General features: G+C 41.0%; 1 protein-coding gene across 1 annotated transcript in view; it reads right to left on the reverse strand.

Annotated features, from left to right (window-relative positions):
* SCML2 (Scm polycomb group protein like 2) overlaps window positions 1–23,854 on the reverse strand; it is a 2,608,432-nt gene that overhangs the window by 2,139,787 nt on the left and 444,791 nt on the right. The gene's annotated exons all lie outside the window — the stretch shown is intronic.

Raw genomic sequence — 23,854 nt, forward strand, 5'->3', positions numbered from 1 at the left:
TGTTTAAAGCGGACAGGTCGAGAATAGGTCTCCAACTTTTCTCTTTTCTTGGTACTAGGAAGAGTCTGGAGTAGAATCCTTTGCCCTGTTCTGTAGGTGGTACCCTTTCCACAGCTCTCATCTTTGTTAATTGAGCTATCTGTTTTAGAGCTTCTGTTTTTTGATTTGGAGGTAGGTTTGGCATTCCTCTTTTTACTGGTAAGGTGTGGAAATGAAACCTGTAGCCTTGGTCTATAGTTTGCAAAACCCACTTGTCTCTTGTGATATAGTGCCAATTTTTTGAAAATAAGGCTAACTTTCCGCCTAAGGGTGCTGCTATTTGTTCCCTGGTAGGCGGTGTCAGAGCCAAGTCACTGTGATTGTCCTGTTGCAGTGGTTGTGTGTGCCTCGTTGGTTATTGCTTTGCCACTGGCGTCCTCTGTAGGCACCTCCTCTGGATTGATTTCTGCCTCTGGAACGTCTATTCCTGCCTCTCTGAGGTTTAGAGGAGTCTGGAAAGGACCAATTTTTGGAAGGCCAGTTCCTGCTAAACCTTGGGGGCTGAACCTGTAAGAAATCTTTGACTGTTTGTACAGATTTTGCCTTCTCTTCCATCTTCTTCATTACTTGCTGGGCAGGAGAACCAAATAGACTGGCCTTATCCATAGGAGCATCTAATAATTTTGCTTTAACATGATCCGGCAAGACCTGTTCTTTCAACCATGCATGCCTTCTTATAACTGTGCCAGTCATGGCTGATCTAAATGAAGCCTCCAGTGCATCATAGCCACATTTTAAAGAATGGTTACTAACCTGCTGAATGTTATTCACCATTTCTAAAACATATTTCTTATCTAAGGAATCATCAGAGGACAGTTTCTTAGTTAACTGATCAAGCATAAACTCTTGGTATTGGATCATATGAAACTGACAGTTCAAAGCTCTAGCTGAGAGAGTAGCAGAGGTGTAAACTTTTTTACCCCATCTCTCTAAGGACCTGGATTCCCTTTCAGAAGGGAGAGGATTTTTTGCTGAGGTCGAAGCTACTGCCTTAGGCCCCTGGGAGATAGTCTCAGGATCTGCAAGGGGAGCCTTGTATAGGTGGTGATGAGTGTCCGGTACCCTGTAAAACCTATCGGGCTTGGCAGGGGCTGGAGGTAAAGTATCAGGAGCAGTGCAAACATCATTAAATGCATCATCCACAACAGGAAGAACTGGAGGTATAGCTAAGGGCCTATGTTGCGGTAAATGTAGAAAGGTCCTAAGCCTTTTTCTTGAATCTGAGAAATCTTGTCCCTGCCATTGGAATTGCTCTCTCATGGCATGTAAGGTTTCCCCAAAGGAAGATTCCTCTGGTGGAGAGGCAGAAGGAATAGATTCTTCAGCATCGGAATCTTCATAAGTAGAAAAAGGAGCCTCTGGATGGTCTGTATTGTCTGAATCATCAGAAGAATCATCTGAGGACACTGGCTCAAGGGGCTCTGCTCTAGGTCTCTTTTCTGGAGGCTGAGAGGCCCTGTCTGGGTGAGATTGGGATCCCCTTATTAAAGAGATGAGATCCTCTGCCAGAGTAAGCATTTGAGAACTGGAACTGGGCCTGTGTGAGGGGGGTTTAACAGGCACGGATTTAGCAGTTTTGGCTGCTTTAGCCCTGGCAAAGGCCTTTATAGACATGGCTGCAGGAGGCCTAGCAGCACCACGTGCTGGGGTAGAGACATCCAAAGGGATGGTGTCCGATAATTCTAGAGGAACCACATTAGTAGGCAAAACTTCAGAGGCCGTTTCAACTAGGGTAGCAGGAGCCTCGGTAGTAGTCATGGATTCGGCTGAAGATTGACCCGTTTGCTCGGTTTCGGCCGAAACCGAGACACTCGCGGTATGCTTTACCATGGTTTCGGCCGAAACTGCGGACCGCGAGTGTCGGTCTTTTTCTTTGCGTTTCTTAACAATTTGAGAAGTCGGAGGATCCGATGGCATAATGTACGCAAAATCTGAGCCGAAAAACTGTTCAGCAAACTCCGACCGACGCCTAAGCGTTCGTCGGTTGAAGGAAGCACAGGCTAAACAGGCTGCTACGTCGTGGTCTGGGCCTAAACAAGGTAAGCAGTAAGAGTGGAAATCTTTATGAGGTATTTGTTTCCCACAAGTTAAACAGTTATTCACTTTTTCTGCCATCGGCTGAGGCAAGAAAGAGTCCCCAACGGGGTACTGAGCTTTTTAGAAGTCTTCGAAGTAGTATTCGGTAGTAGTAATCTCTGGATCTGACCGACCGGCACTTGCGAACAGCTTCTGCTTCGGGCGCCACGCGGCAAGAAAGACTGGGGAAAATGGCGTCGGCTGATGCCTTTATACCCGAAGACCAGCAGAGATGATGTCGGGTGAAGTGCGACACCAGCCGAGGCCAGACCCAGACTTTGGAATCCGGCCGACCGAAGGGCTGCCTGACGACAGGACAACCCATTTGTTAGGACTGCAGATGCATCCTTGAAGGACATCCATGCTGTTAAGCTTGAGGGATTGAATGTCCAGGTGAGGCAACCCCAGCGGGTGAGACTGGAGATCTGGAGCTGAACCCAGCACCCACAAAGGGTTATTAGATGAGGCCGGAGTACGGGAAACCACGTTTGTTGAGACCAGTAAAGGGCTACGAGACTGACCGCGACCTTCTTCACTAAAGCTTTATGTAGGAATTTGTTTATCAAAGGGGTAGGAGGAAATGTGTAAAGGAATCCAGCAGACTGTTTGTGGATCACAGCATCCCTTGGTAATTCCCCCTCCTGGTAGATCAGAACAAAACACTTGCTGCATTTGGTGCTGGGGGAGATGCAAATAGGTTGCAATAAAGACAGCCCCAATGTCTGAACATGCGTTCTGGTATCACTGGGATGATGAACGACTTGTGAGGAAGGAGAAGAGGAGACCTGCTTAACCTGTCCGCAAGAACACTGGACATCTCCGGAATATGTACTATCAGAAAGCAGTAGGAAGACATCGTCCATTGCCATACTCTCATGACCTCTCAACATAAGTAATAAGATCAGGTTCCTCCCTGTTTGTTGATGTACCAAATCACTGACATGTTGTTAGTTTACATAGATACAAGAGAGAGAGAGAGTGAGAGTCCTGAAATGCTAGGAGGGCAGCTATCATCTCCAAAATGTGGATGTGGAGACTAGCTTCTGCCAGGGACTACATGCATTAGGACAGCCTTTCCCAAGAAATACTCATTCTCCAACCCCAAGTGAGAAGCATCCATAGTTACCATAGTGAAGATAGAAACAAACAGCGACCCTTTGATACAGCTGGTGACACCATCCACCACCAGATGAAAGATCTAGAAATCTCTGTTAGTGACACTGGAAAGGTCATGGGATCTTTTCTGATAGGTCAGTGGACTGACAATGTCCACTGTGGCACTCTCACATGGTATCTAGCTAGCAGGACCCAGGATGATTGCAGCTGCCATAGAAAATAGTTGTGTAAGTTGAATTTATGACAGAAGATCTTCAAATGATCACTGTTACACAGTAGCCTTAGCTAAAAGGGGTTATATCCTACCAAGGATATAATGGCTGGCCAGCTTCCAAAGCTTCAGGGCACCTTCCATGCATCTAAGCTGTCAAGTAGCTCGAGCTGACCTGACTAAAAGACATGTTTGGGCATGAAGCCCTTCAGAGCTTTCCTGTAAGCAAAAAGAGGGAGGCTGAACCCTGAAAGGACTATGCTAGAAGCAATAAAACATAAATCTCGACACGTTAGCATACAAAAACACATCAGAAAAACAAGAGGGATGGACAGAAGGAGTGGCTACTGCAGCACTGATCATTCAAACATCTACTGTTATGGTAAGTTCAACTTACACAACTGCACAAATACTGGTGGCTGCTGCAGTAGCCTTAGCTATAGGGGTAGATAACCATAGTTACCTACATTTGGGAGGTGGAAGAAGAATCCAGGAACTCCCGGAGAATGGCCCTAGCAAAGCCAGATCAGGACCTAGAAAAGAATGAAGCTTATAGCGTTTTGTAAATTATGTAGACAGAATAAAGTAGCAGCTTCTAGAATATTTCCAGAATCCAACCCTTTCCAAAAAGCCATAGATGAATCAAAGGCCCTGGTAGAGAGGGCCTTGATCCTGCCTGGAATAGATTTTATTATGATGAGTGTAGTAAAATGTAATAGCCTTCGACAACCACTTGTAAATAGTCTGTTTTCACACAGGTCATCCCTTCTTCCTACTTTCACAAGAAATAAACAAATAGTTCTGTCAAGATAGTACCGGAGCTGTCTGTGGACATCCAAGTTATGGAGTATCCTTTCTGCCCCAGTTTTAGATTCAGTAAAGAAAACTGGGAGATGCAGTTCCTCCGTTGAAGTCTTTAATTAAACAAGCACGATAAAAACACAACTGTAAACACCACTAGCACACAGTCCAATTGAAATAAATAACAATCCTCACTGAAAGTAACACACTCCGATGTTAAGCGCTTTCATCTGCCGAATGCAGACTTCATCAGAACATATTTCTGTGCTACTGTCTGTTCCATTTAAACAATATTTGGCGCCAAACTTGAACAAGTACTTAAAGGCACATCACTATATGTATAAAACAGCGTATTGTGTAAGCTGTACTGTTTGATATAATACATGATTTATGAATTAAATCAATGGATATTAAAAACTCTGTTCTCCCTAATATGAAACATAGTACATAATTTGTACATAATATATAAATATTTCAATGTTAAAAAATACTAGTATATATGTAAAACCAATAAATATTTTGTGAATAACTTATAATAAATTCATTGTAAACATATATAGCCTAAAATATCAATTATCAAAAAAAAGCATGAACTAATTTCATGTGTGAATATAAACAAGTATGTACCAATAAATATTTACCACAATAATATATGAATAAATAAAAATAAAAATACTATACACATGCTCAAGTATTATATAAGTATAAAATACATCACATTTTAAGGAATGGTTTAATGCTAATAAAATCATTTAATCCTGGGGTTCTAGTGGCATTTACCAACATCTGCCACTTGCTCTCCCTACATGCTAGTTTTGTTTTCCAATTGAATTGAATTGAATTGAAGAAGCGAATATACGAACACTATTACAAGATTAAAACAAAGGACCCTAAGAATGCTTTATATAGACACATCAAAGATGCAGGTGAACAACATGTTTTCACTTTCATTATAATAGATCAAGAATTTAGTAATCCCTTAGGGGGAGATTGGAAAACAAAACTAGCATGTAGGGAGAGCAAGTGGCAGATGTTGGTAAATGCCACTAGAACCCCAGGATTAAATGATTTTATTAGCATTAAACCATTCCTTAAAATGTGATGTATTTTATACTTATATAATACTTGAGCATGTGTATAGTATTTTTATTTTTATTTATTCATATATTATTGTGGTAAATATTTATTGGTACATACTTGTTTATATTCACACATGAAATTAGTTCATGCTTTTTTTTGATAATTGATATTTTAGGCTATATATGTTTACAATGAATTTATTATAAGTTATTCACAAAATATTTATTGGTTTTACATATATACTAGTATTTTTTAACATTGAAATATTTATATATTATGTACAAATTATGTACTATGTTTCATATTAGGGAGAACAGAGTTTTTAATATCCATTGATTTAATTCATAAATCATGTATTATTATATCAAACAGTACAGCTTACACAATAAGCTGTTTTATACATATAGTGATGTGCCTTTAAGTACTTGTTCAAGTTTGGCGCCAAATATTGTTTAAATGGAACAGACAGTAGCACAGAAATATGTTCTGATGAAGTCTGCATTCGGCAGATGAAAGCGCTTAACATCAGAGTGTGTTACTTTCAGTGAGGATCGTTATTTATTTCAATTGGACTGTGTGCTAGTGGTGTTTACAGTTGTGTTTTTATCGTGCTTGTTTAATTAAAGACTTCAACGGAGGAACTGCGTCTGCCTTTATTGCTGCATTCCAGCTTAGTTGGCTTCATGTTTGTGAGTTTTTGGGCTTGCTTTTTTGAAAACTGGGAGATGGACAGTTTGGCTTAAAGTAAACTTGGATACCACTTTAGGCATAAAACACTGATTAGTTCTCAAAGAAACCCTGTCCTTATCGAAAATGAGGTAGGGTTGACTCACCATAAGAGTTTGCATCATTTGCAACTCAGATACCCTTCTTACAGATGTCAAAACAATAAGCAAAACTGTTTTCCATGCCAAGAACCACAAGTCAGTCAGATTAGCTGGTTCAAATGGAGCAAGTGTTTTACTTCTCTAACACAAAATTAAGATCCCACAGAGTGGCCAGAGGTTTACTTGATGGCCTCTTATGCAAAACCCCTTTCAATAACATTTTGACATCAGATTGCCTTGGAAGAGAAGGAGCTATGGGCATATATCTGAAACGGCACATAAATGAACCTTGACAGAAGAATAAGAAAGGCCATAAAATAGTAGCTCACATAAACATTGTAAAACCATAAAACAACTAATCCCGAATGGCTGCTAGGTATATTGCTGGCACCAACTAGAAAACCTTTTCCATTTGCGAATACATGATTTTCCAGGCTTTCTTGTCTCCATTACTACCAGCTGCAAGTCTTCAGTAAACAGGTCCTTAAAAGAAATGAAGTCCTTATCATCCAGGCAGTCAATTGAAAATGATACATGTTGGAGTGTATCAAACATCCCCATTCTTGTATGAATAGATCCAGTCTGTGAAGAAGCTTGTGGTAATTGCTCCTGGCCATTTACGAAAGAGCAGAGAACAAGAAGTTATGTACTCACCATAACGTTCTATGTATGTAGTCCAGCTCGCCTCACATTCTTACCCGTGGGTTCAGAGCAGAATGTCGGCTCCGACTCGGTCATACTTTAGCTCGAAGTCTTTCAATTGGCTGGGCTAAGACGGTATCCCATGCTGCACTGCTCTCTATCCCCAGATAGAGTTTGCTGCGAGCACCAGCACTCGCTCTCCATGCATAACACCACCTAAGGAAGGATGAACAAACCAAGAATGAAGGGAACTCTAAAACCAGGCCTAACCTCCAGATCCTCCAGGACGGGGGAAGGTGGGGGGGGGGGTAAGTAAGAATATGAGGCGAGATGGACTACATACATTGAACGTTATGGTGAGTACATAACTTCTTGATGTTATGTAGTCCAATCTCGTCTACATTCTTACTCGTGGGACAGCGTCCCCAGAACCTAAATCCTGGGGGGCTCAGTGGAAAATACTCCTGAGCACTGTGGAACCAAAGGAAGCCCTGCCTTTAGATACCACATCTAACTTGTAATGAGTAACAAAGGTGTGAGGAGATGCCCAAATAGCCGCAGCACAAATATCATCCATAGACAATCTGGCCTGAAAAGCTGTAGATGTAGATATAGACCGGGAAGAGTAAGCCTTCACTCATAATGGTAAATCTCTTCCCCCTGAAGTATAAATGATAAGAAATACAACTGGAAATCCACCTGGACAATGTGACTTTGGAAAACAGGAGACCCAATTCTGTTTTCCGAAAATGAAACAAACTGATCAGATTTTCTGAGGTCCTTCGTTTTGTGCAAATAAAATCATAATTGTCTGTGCACATCCAACTGATGAAATTTGAATTCTGCCTTGTCCGTGAACTGAGGAAAAAACACTGGTAGTTCAATGGATTGGTTAAGGTTACTAACTGGCGCTACTTTGGGAAGAAAGGATGGATTCGGTCTGAGAGAAACCCTGTCCTTATGAAAAATCAAATAAGGTGGTTTAATTGATAAAAATGTGTAGAAACAGGCAACCTGATGTCCAGATAGTCAATACTAACCACAGGAAACAAAGTCCAAGTTTCTTCTTTAACGTAAAAGTATTTTATTTTTCAAAAGACAACCCTGTCACAGCTTCCTCAGAAGAAGACAAGTAAAACAGCTAAACTGGTCTGTTCAAATACTCAGTTAACAGGAAGTGACAAATAATTGCACTTCCTGCACTAATTTGACTCAATAAAAATAATGAATAAAATCATGAATAATCATAAAACTCCATTGAATTATCTATAAATATTGTATGATAAAAGACAACATAAAATGTTCTTACTAGTGCATTTACATTAACATTTAAAAATTATGCATTAAACACACAAAATAATGTACATATAGGCATTACCTAAAGTAGCTCCTTAGTTTAAGAACACATGAAATGTTACAGTTCTCATTGAGGCCATCTAGCCTAAATGCATCTAAATTCAACTGCCATAAAGTTCGACACACTCAAGAACTATCTGAAAGGGGCCTCCCCTATCGGTTAAAGGTACTTGATCAATACCCATAAAACAAAAAGAGTGGTCAGGGTTACTGCTAACATGTTTTGCTAAGGCATTCTCTAAAAGAGGTTTTATGGCATAAAGGTGCTGGTATATTCTCTTTTAGTTTACGATTGGTTTTTCCTATGTAAAAGGAAGGGCAGGAATTACACAAAGCAATGTACACCACTGACTTTGAATCACAAGTAATCCTCTGCTTAATGTTGTATTTTTATTCCTAACTATAAAGGAATTTCCAGTTCTCATCACTTTACACATGTTGCAGCATCCACATTTAAATGAACCTCTAGGTCTTATGTGACCATAAGTGTTAGAAGTATGCTGTAAAAGTTCTTTCAAATTATTACTTCTCCTGTAAATTACATAGCGGCGCTGACCTAACTTGTCAATCAAGTTAACGGAATTAATAACTAGTGGCCAGTTTTTTAAGATAATGGCCCAAATTCCTGTTGAATTCAAGTTAAATTGGGTTATAAAACTTAAAGAAAAGTTTCTCTGCTGATTTAGTAAGGAATTTTGGTGTGCTAATTCATTATCATTAGTAGACCTACCTACATTAGATTGATCAAGTAGTGGTTTATACAACCCCTTTGTTCTTTTAGTGTCAACTTCATTTATAAGCCCTTCTAAAAGAGGGACAGGGTATCCATGGTTTATAAACATACCTTTCAAAATTGGCACTCAGCTTTAAAATCGCTGAAAGTGCTACACATCCTGCCTGCACGTACCAGTTGTCCTTTGACAATAGATTTTTCTGCCTAGGTGGATGTAGACTAGTGTAGTGCAGGAAAGAGTTGCAGTGCGTCTGTGTCCTGAAACTGCAAGACAAATAAATCTCTTCATCTACTTCTTTAGTTAGTCTCACGTCTAAGTAGTCTGTTTCTATTGTTGAAAACCTATAAGTAAATTTTAACCATTGTGTAGAATTGTTCAAATAGTCTACAAAGAGTTTTGCTTCAACTTCATTCCCTTTAAAAGGATAAATATGTCGTCAAAAACCTAGTGTAATATTTTATCTTCTGCATTACAGTTTCATTAGATAGTATATAAAGGTTTTCCCAAAAGGCTACAAACAGGTTAGCCACACTGGCTGAGCCCATGGCTATTCCACATTTTTGTAAATAGAATTTATGTTCAAAAACACTATAGTTTGATGACAGTACTATGCTCAACAGTTCTGTTACAATGTCAATCTCCACTTGTGGTGCATTTAAGTCTTTAAGAAGCAGTTGAATCCATTCAACTGCCTCATTGTGAGGATGGATGTATATAAATCAATGACATCCACAGTCAAAAAGTTACACTCAAGGTCAAACTTAATACTGTTGATATCACGTAAGAAAGACCAGGAGTCTTTGCAAATAGTAGGTATTTTCTTTACATATTTTGATAGAATACTATCTATCAATTTTGAACAGGGGTAGGTCATAGAAGACCTACCATCTATTAATGCCCTCATGGGAGGATTCTTTTGGTCTTTGTGTATCTTGGGTATTCCGAACATTACAGGCAACTTTGGCTGAATAATGTCAATATAGTTGTATGTCTCTAAGTCTATTTTGCCTGCTAGGAAAAGGTCACGGAAATACCAGTGCGACCTTGAACTACATTAATCTCATTAAGGGAAGAAGTAACATAGGCATCAGATGATAACACTTGCATCATTTTTTCTGTGTATTGAGCGTTGTCGAACACTACCAAGCCCCTCCTTTGTCAGGTTTCAAAACCTGACAGTTAAAGAGCCCAGGTTTTTAGCCATTCACGTTGTGCAAGTGAAATATTCATCTCATTCAAAGTACTACTTGATTTTTGTGTAGAAAACAGATGTCTTATATCTAATTCACACATTTGTTCAAATAGTAATAAATTTTGTTGTGTAGGAGGGTTAAAACGCTAGTCAGTTTCAATTTGTCATTAACATTTGTTGTTTCATTGTTAAAATATAATTTTAAATTTAACTTGCGTATGTAGCATTTCAGATCAATCAAAACTTTAGCTAAACTTCCATAGGTACTTGGAATAAAAGTGTATCCAAGAGCTAACAATTCAACTAAGTCAGAATCTAGTTCCAAAGATGAAAAGTTATAGATAGTAAAGTCTTTCCTTATGTTAGTATATATAACAGGGCCTTGCAAAAATCCCTCGGACCTGTGGGAGAAACATTGTCTGTTAACGTTTCCTCCAATACACATTCCCTTGTTTCTTCTGTTGATTCCCTAAAAACTTTATCATTAGGGAGCTCTAAAGGAACCTGCTTATTCTGGTCAGTTCTCCCTGGTCCTCTTTGGTTCTTATAATTGTAGTTAACAGCAGTGGACCCTTTTAACCTATTACTTCTTCTAACTTCCTGTCTACGTGTATTAGTAAGGTGTTCACCATTTTCACCTTCCAATTAATTGCATTAACAGAAGTAGAAGGCCCATTTAAACCAACAGTATTGGACCCTGCACTTGGAATGTTCAAATGGGAATATGCTTGGTTAGAAAAATAAGCTGTTCTATCCTTACTAACTTCTTATTTTTGTTAATTTTAATTTAAGTAACAATGCATCAATGCTAGAAAAAATACAGTCATATTTAAACTGCAAAAAGAAGTATTAATTTTGATTTCTTCATCCAAAACATTCACTTCAGAAATAAGAGACAAGATATGCATATCATAATGTTTAACTATCACGTTTAGCAATTGCAACCCCTGTTCCTGAAACAAACATTTCAATTCTGAAAAATACACTTGGTCCAACAGTAGTCCAGAAGGAGTGAAGTTGTTCCTAAGGCCTTTTGGAACCAGTTTCTCATTTAAACATTGCCTAAAATAAGCAGCTTCCAGCTGCAGTTTTTAATTTAAGCAACTTAATGTCAAGTACCTTTAAGCGGACACTAAACCAGTTGTTGTCGTGTTCTTGAACAGGAAAAGAGCTGGCAGTTGACCCAGTGTTAGCGCCTGACAAAAAACGGGTTCTCTTTATTAATCCAGTCGTTCAAGGTTGATCACCCTCCACTGGCTTATGCTCCTCATTTAAGTTAGATGCTGGTGGTGTAATTGGATTAGCATTAGTTCCTACAGCATGACTAGTAGAAGGGATCCGAAGATGCATGGAGTTGAAGGAAACAAGTCCGTTTCCTACTGGTAGAAGCAGTAGCGTTTTGAACTACAGAACTTCCTGCCTGTTGTTTATTTGGTCGAGGAGGCAGTCCTCTAAGCTGTTGTGCTGCAGGGCGTAGCAGATCCTTCCGAGTCAGAAACTGAAACAACATTCTGGTTTGCAATAGTTTCAGACTTTTCTTTTCTGTAAAAGTTGGAAGTTGCTCTAAAACATCCATACGAACATGTAAAGCTTCCAATTTTTGTGAGATGGAAGCCAATAAAGAGAATAAGTCTGTTTCACTTGATTTTTCAAAAGTAGCTGTTAGACAAAGGTTAGGACTAACAGGACTGGCAGGAGTGCCTGAATCCATGGCAATCAACAAACAGTCAAAATGAGCAAACAAACTTGTAAAATGTGTAGAAACAGGCAACCTGATGTCCAGATAGTCAATACTAACCACAGGAAACAAAGTCCAAGTTTCTTCTTTAACGTAAAAGTATTTTACTTTTCAATAAGACACCGTTTTCGACGTGACCCCTGTCACAGCTTCCTCAGAAGAAGACAAGTAAAACAGCTAAACTGGTCTGTTCAAATACTCAGTTAACAGGAAGTGACAAATAATTGCACTTCCTGCACTAATTTGACTCAATAAAAATAATGAATAAAATCATGAATAATCATAAAACTCCATTGAATTATCTATAAATATTGTATGATAAAAGACAACATAAAAATGTTCTTACTAGTGCATTTACATTAACATTTAAAAAATTATGCATTAAACACACAAAATAATGTACATATAGGCATTACCTAAAGTAGCTCCTTAGTTTAAGAACACATGAAATGTTACAGTTCTCATTGAGGCCATCTAGCCTAAATGCATCTAAATTCAACTGCCATAAAAGTTCGACACACTCAAGAACTATCTGAAAGGGGCCTCCCCTATCGGTTAAAGGTACTTGATCAATACCCATAAAACAAATAAACAACAGGCAGGAAGTTCTGTTGTTCAAAACGCTACTGCTTCTACCAGTAGGGAAACGGACTTGTTTCCTTCAACTCCATGCATCTTTCGGATCCCTTCTACTAGTCATGCTGTAGGAACTAATGCTAATCCAATTACACCACCAGCATCTAACTTAAATGAGGAGCATAGGACGGAGCCAGTGGAGGGGCCTTGAACCTTGAGCGACTGGATTAATAAAGAGAACCCGTTTCGTTTTGTCAGGCGCTAACACTGGGTCAACTGCCAGCTCTTTTCCTGTTCAAGAAAACGACAACAACTGGTTTAGTGACCGTTTAAAGGTACTTGACATTAAGTTGCTTAAATTAAAAACTGCAGCTGGAAGCTGCTTATTTTAGGCAATGTTTAAATGAGAAACTGGTTCCAAAAGGCCTTAGGAACAACTTCACTCCTTCTGGACTACTGTTGGACCAAGTGTATTTTCAGAATTGAAATGTTTGTTTCAGGAACAGGGGTTGCAATTGCTAAACGTGATAGTTAAACATTATGATATGCATATCTTGTCTCTTATTTCTGAAGTGAATGTTTTGGATGAAGAAATCAAAATTAATACTTCTTTTGCAGTTTAAATATGACTACGATATTTTTCTAGCATTGATGCATTGTTACTTAAATTAAAAATTAACAAAAATAAGAAGTTAGTAAGGGATAGAACAGCTTATTTTTCTAACCAAGCATATTCCCATTTGAACATTCCAAGTGCAGGGTCCAATACTGTTGGTTTAAATGGGCCTTCTACTTCTGTTAATGCGAATTAATTTCGTTGGAAGGTGAAAATGGTGAACACCTTACTAATACACCTAGACAGGAAGTTAGAAGAAGTAATAGGTTAAAAGGGTCCACTGCTGTTAACTACAATTATAAGAACCAAAGAGGACCAGGGAGAACTGACCAGAATAAGCAGGTTCCTTTAGAGCTCCCTAATGATAAAGTTTTTTTAGGGAATCAACAGAAGAAACAAGCCGGCAATGTGTATTGGAGTAAAGGTTCACAGACAATGTTTCTCCCACAGGTCCGAGTTTTGCAAGGCCCTGTTATATATACTAACATAAGGAAAGACTTTACTATCTATAACTTTTCATCTTTGGAACTAGATTCTGACTTAGTTGAATTGTTAGCTCTTGGATACACTTTTATTCCAAGTACCTATGGAAGTTTAGCTAAAGTTTTGATTGATCTGAAATGCTACATACGCAAGTTAAATTTAAAATTATATTTTAACAATGAAACAACAAATGTTAATGACAAATTGAAACTGACTATTTAACCCTGCTACACAACAAAATTTATTACTATTTGAACAAATGTGTGAATTAGATATAAGACATCTGTTTTCTACACAAAAATCAAGTAGTACTTTGAATGAGATGAATTTTTCACTTGCACAACGTGAATGGCTAAAAACCTGGGCTCTTTAACTGTCAGGTTTTGAAACCTGACAAAGGAGGCTTGGTAGTGTTCGACAACGTTCAATACACAGAAAAATGATGCAAGTGTTATCATCTGATGCCTATGTTACTTCTTCCCTTAATGAGATTAATGTAGTTCAAGGTCGTAATGCAGTATTTTTCCGTGACCTTTTCCTAGCAGGCAAAATAGACTTAGAGACATACAACTATATTGACATTATTCAGCCAAAGTTGCCTGTAATGTTGAATACCCAAGATACACAAAGACCAAAGAATCCTCCCATGAGGGCATTAATAGATGGTAGGTCTTCTATGACCTACCCTGTTCAAAATTGATAGATAGTATTCTATCAAAATATGTAAAGAAAATACCTACTATTTGCAAAGACTCCTGGTCTTTCTTACGTGATATCAACAGTATTAAGTTTGACCTTGAGTGTAACTTTTTGACTGTGGATGTCATTGATTTATATACATCCATCCTCACAATGAGGGAGTGGAATGGATTCAACTGCTTCTTAAAGACTTAAATGCACCACAGGTCGAGATTGACATTGTAACAGAACTGTTGAGCATAGTACTGTCATCAAACTTTTTGTTTTTGAACATAAATTCTATTTACAAAATGTGGAATAGCCATGGGCTCCCCTTGGAGCCAGTGTGGCTAACCTGTTTGTAGCCTTTTGGGAAAACCTTTATATACTATCTAATGAAACTGTAATGCAGAAGATAAAATATTACACTAGGTTTTGGGCGACATATTTATCCTTTTAAAGGGAATGAAGTTGAAGCAAAACTCTTTGTAGACTATTTGAACAATTCTACACAATGGTTAAAATTTACTTATAGGTTTTCAACAATAGAAACAGACTACTTAGACGTGAGACTAACTAAAGAAGTAGATGAAGAGATTTATTTGTCTGGCATTTTCAGGAAACAGACGCATTGCAACTCTTTCCTGCACTACACTAGTCTACATCCACCTAGGCAGAAAAATCTATTGTCAAAGGACAACTGCAGGCAGGATGTGTAGCACTTACAGCGATTTTAAAGCTGAGTGCCAATTTTGAAAGGTATGTTTATAAACTGTCCCTCTTTTAGAAGGGCTTATAAATGAAGTTGACACTAAAAGAACAAAGGGTTGTATAAACCACTACTTGATCAATCTAATGTAGGTAGGTCTACTAATGATAATGAATTAGCACACCAAAATTCCTTACTAAATCAGCAGAGAAACTTTTCTTTAAGTTTTATAACCCAATTTAACTTGAATTCAACAGGAATTTGGGCCATTATCTTAAAAACTGGCCACTAGTTATTAATTCCTAACTTGATTGACAAGTTAGGTCATATGTAATTTACAGGAGAAGTAATAATTTGAAAGAACTTTTACAGCATACTTCTAACACTTATGGTCACATAAGACCTAGAGGTTCATTTAAATGTGGATGCTGCAACATGTGTAAAGTGATGAGAACTGGAAATTCCTTTATAGTTAGGAATAAAAATACAACATTAAGCAGAGGATTACTTGTGATTCAAAGTCAGTGGTGTACATTGCTTTGTGTAATTCCTGCCCTTCCTTTTACATAGGGAAAACCAATCGTAAACTAAAAGAGAGAATATACCAGCACCTTTATGCCATAAAAAAAACTCTTTTAGAGAATGCCTTAGCAAAACATGTTAGCAGTAACCCTGACCACTCTTTTGTTTTATGGGTATTGATCAAGTACTTTTAACCGATAGGGAGGCCCCTTTCAGATAGTTCTTGAGTGTCGAACTTTTACGGCAGTTGAATTTAGATGCATTTAGGCTAGATGGCCTCAATGAGAACTGTAACATTTCATGTGTTCTTAAACTAAGGAGCTACTTTAGGTAATGCCTATATGTACATTATTTTGTGTGTTTAATGCATAATTTTTTAAAATGTTAATGTAAATGCACTAGTAAGAACATTTTTATGTTGTCTTTTATCATACAATATTTATAGATAATTCAATGGAGTTTTATGATTATTCATGATTTTATTCATTATTTTTATTGAGTCAAATTAGTGCAGGAAGTGCAATTATTTGTCACTTCCTGTTAACTGAGTATTTGAACAGACCAGTTTAGCTGTTTTACTTGTCTTCTTCTGAGGAAGCTGTGACAGGGGTCACGGCGAAAACGTTGTCTTTTTGAAAAATAAAATACTTTTACGTTAAAGAAGAAACTTGGACTTTGTTTCCTGTGGTTAGTATTGACTATCTGGACATCAGGTTGCCTGTTTCTACACATTTTTACAAGTTTGTTTGCTCATTTTTGACTGTTGGTTTAATTGATAAAGCTTGAAGCTCCGAAACACGTCTGGCTGACGTGATGGCTAACAAAAAGACAGTCTTCCAATTAAAAAATTTTAAATCACAAGTGGCTGCAGGCTCAAAGGGGGGGGGGGGTGAAGTAAGACCCTGCAGAACAAAGTTTAAGTCCCAAGGCATAACAGGTTCAGAGACAGGAGGACGAAGCAACAAAGTGCCTTTCAGGAAAGCCTTACAGAGTCTGTGTGCCATTAGACTAGGTTCGTCTGCGATGTGAAAGGTAGAAATCGCCGCCAACTGGACTTTAATGGTTGCGGCAGCTGATCCCTGGTTGAAAAGCATAGAAAGGGACTCCAATACTGACGAGATTGGAGCTGTGTAAGGGTCAATCTGTTTGGCATGTGCCCAGATGGAAAATCTCTTCCATTTGCTGTAATAAATCTTCCTGGTCGAAGGCTTATGAGAGGAAGATAGAATATGAACCACCTCCGGCGAAAAATGGTGAAGCCTAAAAAGTGGAGTAGCCAAGCTGTCAACCGGAGGGTCCTAAGAGAGGGATGGAGCTGCCCTGACATGCGAGTCAGTAAGTCTGGTTGTGGGTCCAGAATCCAAGGAGCGTCCATGAGACAGGGATGGAGAAAGGGGAACCAAATTTGACTAGGCCAGTGTGGAGCAATCAGAATCATTTTGCTTCCCAAGGACTGCACTTTCTGAATAACCTTTGACAGCAAAGGAACCAGAGGGAAGGCATATAGTAGACCGGAGGGCCAATTGTGGAATAGACAGTCCCTGGGTGACTCCCCCTGAGGGGGGGGTAAGGGTGAAGTAGCTGCTGCATTTGGCATTGAGGGGGCTGGCAAAAAGGTTGCAGCAAGGCTGACCCCACCTGTGGAAAATCTGCTCCGCAACTTGACAGTTCAGGGACCACTCGTGAGGCATCAGAATAGCTCTGATTAGCTTGTCTGCGATCATATTGGACTTCCCCGGAATGTGCGTTGCTACCAGAAAACATTGGGAAGACACTGCCACACTCGCATGGCCTCTCTGCAAAGGGGATACGACTTGGTTCCTCCCCATTTGTTCAGATACCATACCACCGACATATTGTCTGAGTGGATTGCAATAGTCCCGAGAGGAAGAAAGCTCTGAAGTGCTTGCAACACTAGTAGCACTGCTCTCCTCTCCAGGACACTGATATGCAGATGCATCTCGTGCTCTTGCCACGTGCCTTGGACTGTCCTGCCTAGATAATGCCCCACCACCCCATCTGGGAGGCATCTGTGGTCACCGTGGCAACTGGAGGCGAAGGAACGAAGGGCGTTCCCGCATTGAGGTTGTCTGTGTGAAGCCACCAACTGAGATCCTGTTTACACCTGTCTGAGTAGAATAGGGTGAGACAGTGGAAGACATTGAAGAGACCACTGGGCGAAGAGTAGCCACTGAAGGAGCCTCATATGTAACCTTGCCAGGGGGACTAACATAATCGTAGCAGCCATTGTCTCCCAACAATTGGAGGACCAATCTTGCCTTCACTCTTCTCAGTGGGAGCAAGACATAAATCTGTTGTTGTAAGACTCTGATTCTTTCCTGTGGTAGAAACGCCCACATGAGGATGGTGTCTAATTCGGTGCCTATAAAGGTGACACGCTGCGAGGGCAAAGTACAGTTTTGTACCTACCATAAATGTAGATGTTCGAGTGCTAATACAGCTGCAGTCATAACAGATGGGTTTTCCTGCCGTCAGGCGGGTCTTCGGTCGGCCGAATTCCAAAGTCTAGGTCCGGCGTCGGATGTCGTCGCTTCTTCCCTGACGTCAGTGCAACAGGGGTATAAAAGAACCAGCTGACGCCATTTTCATCAGTTTTTCTTGCCCCAGATGTCAGGTGCCCCCAGAAGGAAGGCAATACATAAATTTATGTAATAATGCAATGCAATATAATCAAAAAACAGTAGTTGCAAGCAAATACACCATAAAAGAATACCCCAATCAGGTTGTATGAGGAGGTGCTAGCCTTTAGGCCTGTCCCAAGAGGGGAAGGAGGGAGGGAAACCTGGACTGCAGCTGTATTAGCGCTCGAACATCTACATTTATGGTAGGTACAAAACTGTACTATGTTCATCGTGCATACAGCTGCAGTCATAACAGATGGGTTGAATCCCAAAGCTAAAAAAGGGGTGGTAGGAACTAAGTGGAACTAGGAGGAGCCAGGATGCCCTGCAAGACTGCAGTGGCAAAGCCCGCTCTAGATTTGGAGTATAATGGTAGGTGATTGATAGTGCTTGGAGAAAGTATGTACAGAACTCCAAGTGGCTGCTTCCAAAATATCTTTGGTAGGAACCCCCCTGAGGAAAGCTGCAGAGGTAGCTGTGGCCCTTGTGGAGTGAGATCTGATGCCTGCAGGTACAGCTTTACCATGAAAAGAGTAACAAAAGCGTATACAGTGGGATATCCATTTTGAGACTGTCTGTTTGAAAATAGGCTTCCCTTGAGCTCCTGTAGCATAGGACACAAAGAGTTGTTCTGATTTTCTGAAAGGCTTTGTTCTGTCCAAATAATAACGTAGCTGTATGTGAATGTCCAAGGAATGTAGTAGTCTCTCCCCCCTTGTTTTGAGGATTAGGGTAAAAGGTAGGTAAGTGGATAGCCTGATTCAAGGCTACCCTGGATACTACCTTTGGCATAAAGGAAGGATTGGTTCGTAAGGAAACTCTGTCCTGATGGAAAATGATGAAAGGCTGCACAGCCATGAGGGCTTGTAGTTCCAAAACCCTGCGAGCTGAGGTGATAGCCAGAAGAAAGGCTGTTTTCCAGGACAAATATTGCAGATCTGTTGAAGCAGCTGGCTCAAAAGGAGGCAAGGTCAGTTTTTCTAGAATTAAATTGAGGTCCCAAGCAGGTACTGGTTGCTTCTTTGGGGGTTTTATATTCTTAGCCCCTCTGAGGAACGGTCTTAAGAGGGGGTGAGAGAATAAAGGAGGATCAGTGTTGTATTCTGCAGAAATGGCTGAGGCATGGATTTTGATGGAAGAGAATGATAGCCCACTGCTTAGCATCTCAGCTAGGTACTGTAATATTTGAGGTAAATTCAGTATTCCAGGATTTTGACCCTTTTTCTGATTCCAGGCACAAAACCGTTTCCATTTGGCGGAGTAGGCTTTTCTAGTAGAAGGCCTTCTGGCTTCCAAAATGACATCCTGCACCTCCTTGGAGAGTAGGATCTGTTGTGAATTTAAGGAATCTTCCATGCGGCCAGATTGAGTGTTTTCAGCTGACTGTGAAGAGTTTTGATGTTGTGCTGAGTCAGTAGTAGAGGCATTAGAGGCAGGATCCATGGTGGGGAATGCGTCAGGCTCCTCAGGAGTGGGTACCAGTGTTGTCTTGGCCAGACTGGAGCAATGAGAATCATCTTTGGTCTGTCTGCTCTGGTTTTTAATAGAACTTTGGGCAGCAGAGGAAGAGGTAGAAAGGCATAAACTGTCATTGTTGTCCAACTGAAAGAGAGTGCATCCACTTTCCAGGCCTGTGGATGAAAGGTCCTTGAGCAGAATTTTGTCAATTGGTGATTTCTGTGGGTGGCAAAGAGATCTATGTCTGGCCTTCCCCATGCTTGGATTATCTTTGTAAAAACTTGAGGATGCAACTTCCATTCGTGTGGATCTGTCATATTTCTGCTTAGGTTGTCTGCCAGCGTGTTTTCCTTGCCTGGCAGGTACTGCGCTTGAAGTTTGATTTTTAATTCCAGGGCCATGTTCCAAAGAGACATGGCTAGCCTGCATAGGGGATATGAATGGGTTCCTCCCTGTTTGTTTATGTACCACATTACTGTGGTGTTGTCTGTCCTTATCAATAGCTGGCCTGGATGCAGTAGGTCTTTGAAAGCCATAATAGCATTTATTACTGCTAGCATTTCCTTTTGATTGATGTGTAGGTGCTTTTCTTTTTGGGTCCATTTGCCCTGAATGCACCGATCTGTCATGTGCGCCCCCCAGGCGTAGTCCGAGGCGTCTGTTGTGATGACTTGATTTGCTTGAGGCTTGCAGAATGGGAGACCTGTGTTTCTTTGGCATGCTTGAGCCCACCACAGAAATTCCTTTTGAAGACATGGAATCAGTGGTATAATTGTTTCCAAACTGTGGCTGTGTTGAGACCATAAGTTTTTTAGGTACCATTGAAGTTTCCTCATATGCAGCTTTGCACATGGGATTAGCAGGATGCAAGATGCCATGACTCCCAGAGCCTGCAGGATTTTCCTTGCAGTCAGCCTGGTGAAGGTTGCCAATTTTCTGAAGTATTGAGTTAGTTGCCCTTGTTTCTCTGGCGTGAGGTAGGCCCATCTGGGTATTTGTATTCAAGCTGGCACCCAGGAAAATTGCTTGAGAGGGTATTAGCCTTGACTTCTTTTTGTTGACTGTGTATCCCAGAGAATTCAACAACATTATTACAAACGCCAGATGTTCCAGAAGTATGTGCTTGCTGTCCGCTTGGATCAGGCAGTCGTCCAAATATGGGTATATTTGTATCCCTTGAAGTCTGCAGAAGGCAATTACTGATGCCAGGCATTTCGTGAACACTCTGGGCGCAGTAGATAAGCCAAAGGGCAATGCAGAGAATTGATAATGGGTTGAACCTGCAAGAAATCTGAGGTATCTTCTGCAATCTTGTCTGACTGGGACATGCAGGTATGCCTCCTTGAGGTCCAATGTTACCAGCCAAGACTCCTTGCCCAGCATGGAAAGAAGCTGCTGTAATGCGAGCATCTTGAATTTTGGTATGACTAAAATTGTGTTTAGGATGGATAGGTCCAAAATAGGTCTCCAATCTTTGCCGTTCCTTGGTACCAGGAATAGTCTGGAATAAAAACCTTGACCCTGTTCTTGTGCAGGTACCTCGAATAGCTTTCATGTCCATGAGATCTGAAATTTGTCTTTGTGCCTCTGCCCTTTGATTGTGTGGCAGGTTTGGCATGCCTCTCATTTTTGGAAGGGTGTGAAAGTGGAATCTGTAGCCTCTGTCTATAATGTCCAGGATCCATTTGTCTTTTGTGACAATATGCCAATTTTTCGAAAATAATGCCAGTTTTCCGCCTAAAGGTGCTGCCATTTGAGCCTTGCTTGGCATACAAAGGGGAAAGTCATTGGTTCTGCTTTCTGAATGGCTGTGAACTATCCTCACCACCTCTTTGTGTAGGTGCTTGCCATTGTCCGCCTCTAAATGATCCTTGAGATTGCCCTCTACCCCTCGGGCGCCTGTCCATGGCTGGAAAGGACCAATTCTTTGAAGGCCAATTTCTACTGAAACGTGGAGGTTGTACCTGTAGGAAATCTTTCACTGTTTGCATTGATTTTGCCTTTTCCTCCATTTTCTTTAATACCTCCTCAGCTTTAACACCAAACAATACATCTTTTTGAAGAGGTGCATCTAGTAATTTAGCTTTGACATGATCTGGTAAGGTTTGCTCTTTGAGCCAAGCATGTCTACGTATGACTGACCTGTAACAGCAGCTCTACATGAGGCCTCTAAAGCATCAAAACCACATTGCAAGGTATGTTTACCCACTTGCTCTGCACTATGTAACAAATCCTGCAACTCCTTCAAGTCTGGTTGTTCAGGTTGTGACATTTTGCTTTTCAACTGAGATAACAGAAACTGTTGATACTTTAACATATGGAACTGACAGTTTAATGCCCTCATGGTTAAGGTGGCCGAGGTGTATACCTTTTTCCCCCACCTTTATAAAGCTCTGGAATCTCTCTCTGAAGGTAATGGATTTTTGGCAGTGGAGGCCTTAATTCCCTTGGGACCCTGTGAAATAGTTTCTGGGTCAGCCGCATGGCTTTTGTACAGGAATTGGTGTGAATCAGGAACCCGGTAATACCTGTCAGGCTTGACTGGAGCTGGATGTAAAGAATCAGGGTTAAGGCTGGCCTCCGAATACACATCATCTAGTATGTCTAAGACAGGAGGTATAGCCAGAGGCCTGTGCTGAGGGAGCAAGAGGAAATCCCCAAGCCTTTTCTTGGAGTCTGAGTACTCTTGGCCTTCCCAGTGGAAGTGTTCCCTCAAGGTATGTAGGGTTTCCCCAAAAGAGTAATCCTCAGGGGGGGAGACAGAGGGAATTGACTCCTCTGCATCAGAATCTTCAAAAGGGGAGTATGAATGCTCCTGGTCTTCAGAATGTTCTGAAGTAATGGAGGCCTGGTCCGAGGAAGGGTATTCTTCCTCCACTCTGGGCTTTTTGTCCGAGGGGGGTTGAGAACCCCTGATAAGAGTAATCAAATCCTCAGCCATTTTGAGCATCTGCTTTTTAGGCATGGGGCCTTGAGAGGGGCCCTGTGGAGCTTGTCTTTTAGCATGCATGGCTGCTTTGGACTTAGTGAAAGCCTTAATGGAAAAGGAAGAAGGCCTGAAGACACCTTGAGAGGTGGCAGGCCTGTCTAAACTCTGAGTTTCCCCGCCAAGAGTGGCTTCGGTATCTGTAGTCGGGGTGTGGGCCAAAGAGCCTGCGACCTCGGGCACAGAAGACACCGCCAATGAAGTGTCATCGGTAGTCAGGGGCTGCGTAGGCGCCTCGCTGAGAACCGGAGCACCTGTAGTCGGCTTTAGCGTGGTGTCGGTAGAAGTCGCGGACCTCGTATGTCGGTCCTTATCTTTGCATCTTTTACTCAAAACCGGAGTCGGAGTATCCAACGACAATGTAATTAAACTTTTTGCCAAAATAGTGTTGGGCGAACTCCGCCCGATGCTTAATAGTGCGTCTGTTGAATGTAGCACAAAAACGGCAGGCCGAGACGTCGTGGTCTGGGCCTAAGCAAGGAATGCAGAGGAAATGAAAATCCTTATGCGGTATTTGCTTCCCACATGAAATGCAATTATTAACTTTGTCTGACATCGGTCTGAGGCAAGAAAAGTTTCTCCAACGGGGTACTTAGCTTTCAAGAAGACTTCGGTTGAAAAATATTCATAATCTCAGGAGCTGGCCGACCGGCACTTGCGAACTGCTTCTGCTTCGGGCACCGCGCGGCAAGAAAGACCGAAGAAAATTGAGTCGGCTGGTTCTTTTATACCCCTGTCGCACTGACGTCAGGGAAGAAGCGACGACATCCAACGCCGGACCTAGACTTTGGAATTCGGCCGAACGAGGACCCGCCTGATGGCAGGAAACCCCATCTGTTATGACTGCAGCTGTATGCACGATGAACATCAAGGCAGATTTTTCCCAGTTCAAGGTGATGCCCAACTGTTGACATAGGTTGATAGTAACGTCTCTGGTCTGAAGTAGCAGATGCCTGGTGGTGACAGTAAGGAGCCAATCGTCCAGATATGGAAGCACTTGGAATCCCTGATGTCTCAAGTGAGCAGTCACCACTGCCATGCATTTGGTAAACACCCTGGGGGCTGTGGTGAGACCAAAGGGCAGGGCTCGAAACTGAAAGTGACTGGCTTCCAGCTGGAAGCGTAGGTGACTTCTGGATGCTGTCCATCTTTATTTAGTAGTAAGCATCCTTGAGGTCGATGGAGCACATCCACACTTCTTTTTCCAACAATGGGAGAATAGACTGCAACATGACCATTCGGAACTTGGACTTTTGCACATGGGTGTTCAATCGGCTGAGATCCAAAATGGGTCTCAGGTCCCCTGACCTTTTCGGCACCAAAAAGAATCTGGAGTAAGTCCCTAATTCAATCTGGTCTGTGGGGACATTTT

Source organism: Protopterus annectens, chromosome 5.part1 (assembly GCF_019279795.1).
Source record: "Protopterus annectens isolate FY-2018-M chromosome 5.part1, PAN1.0, whole genome shotgun sequence".
Classification (NCBI taxonomy): Eukaryota; Metazoa; Chordata; order Ceratodontiformes; family Protopteridae; genus Protopterus; species Protopterus annectens.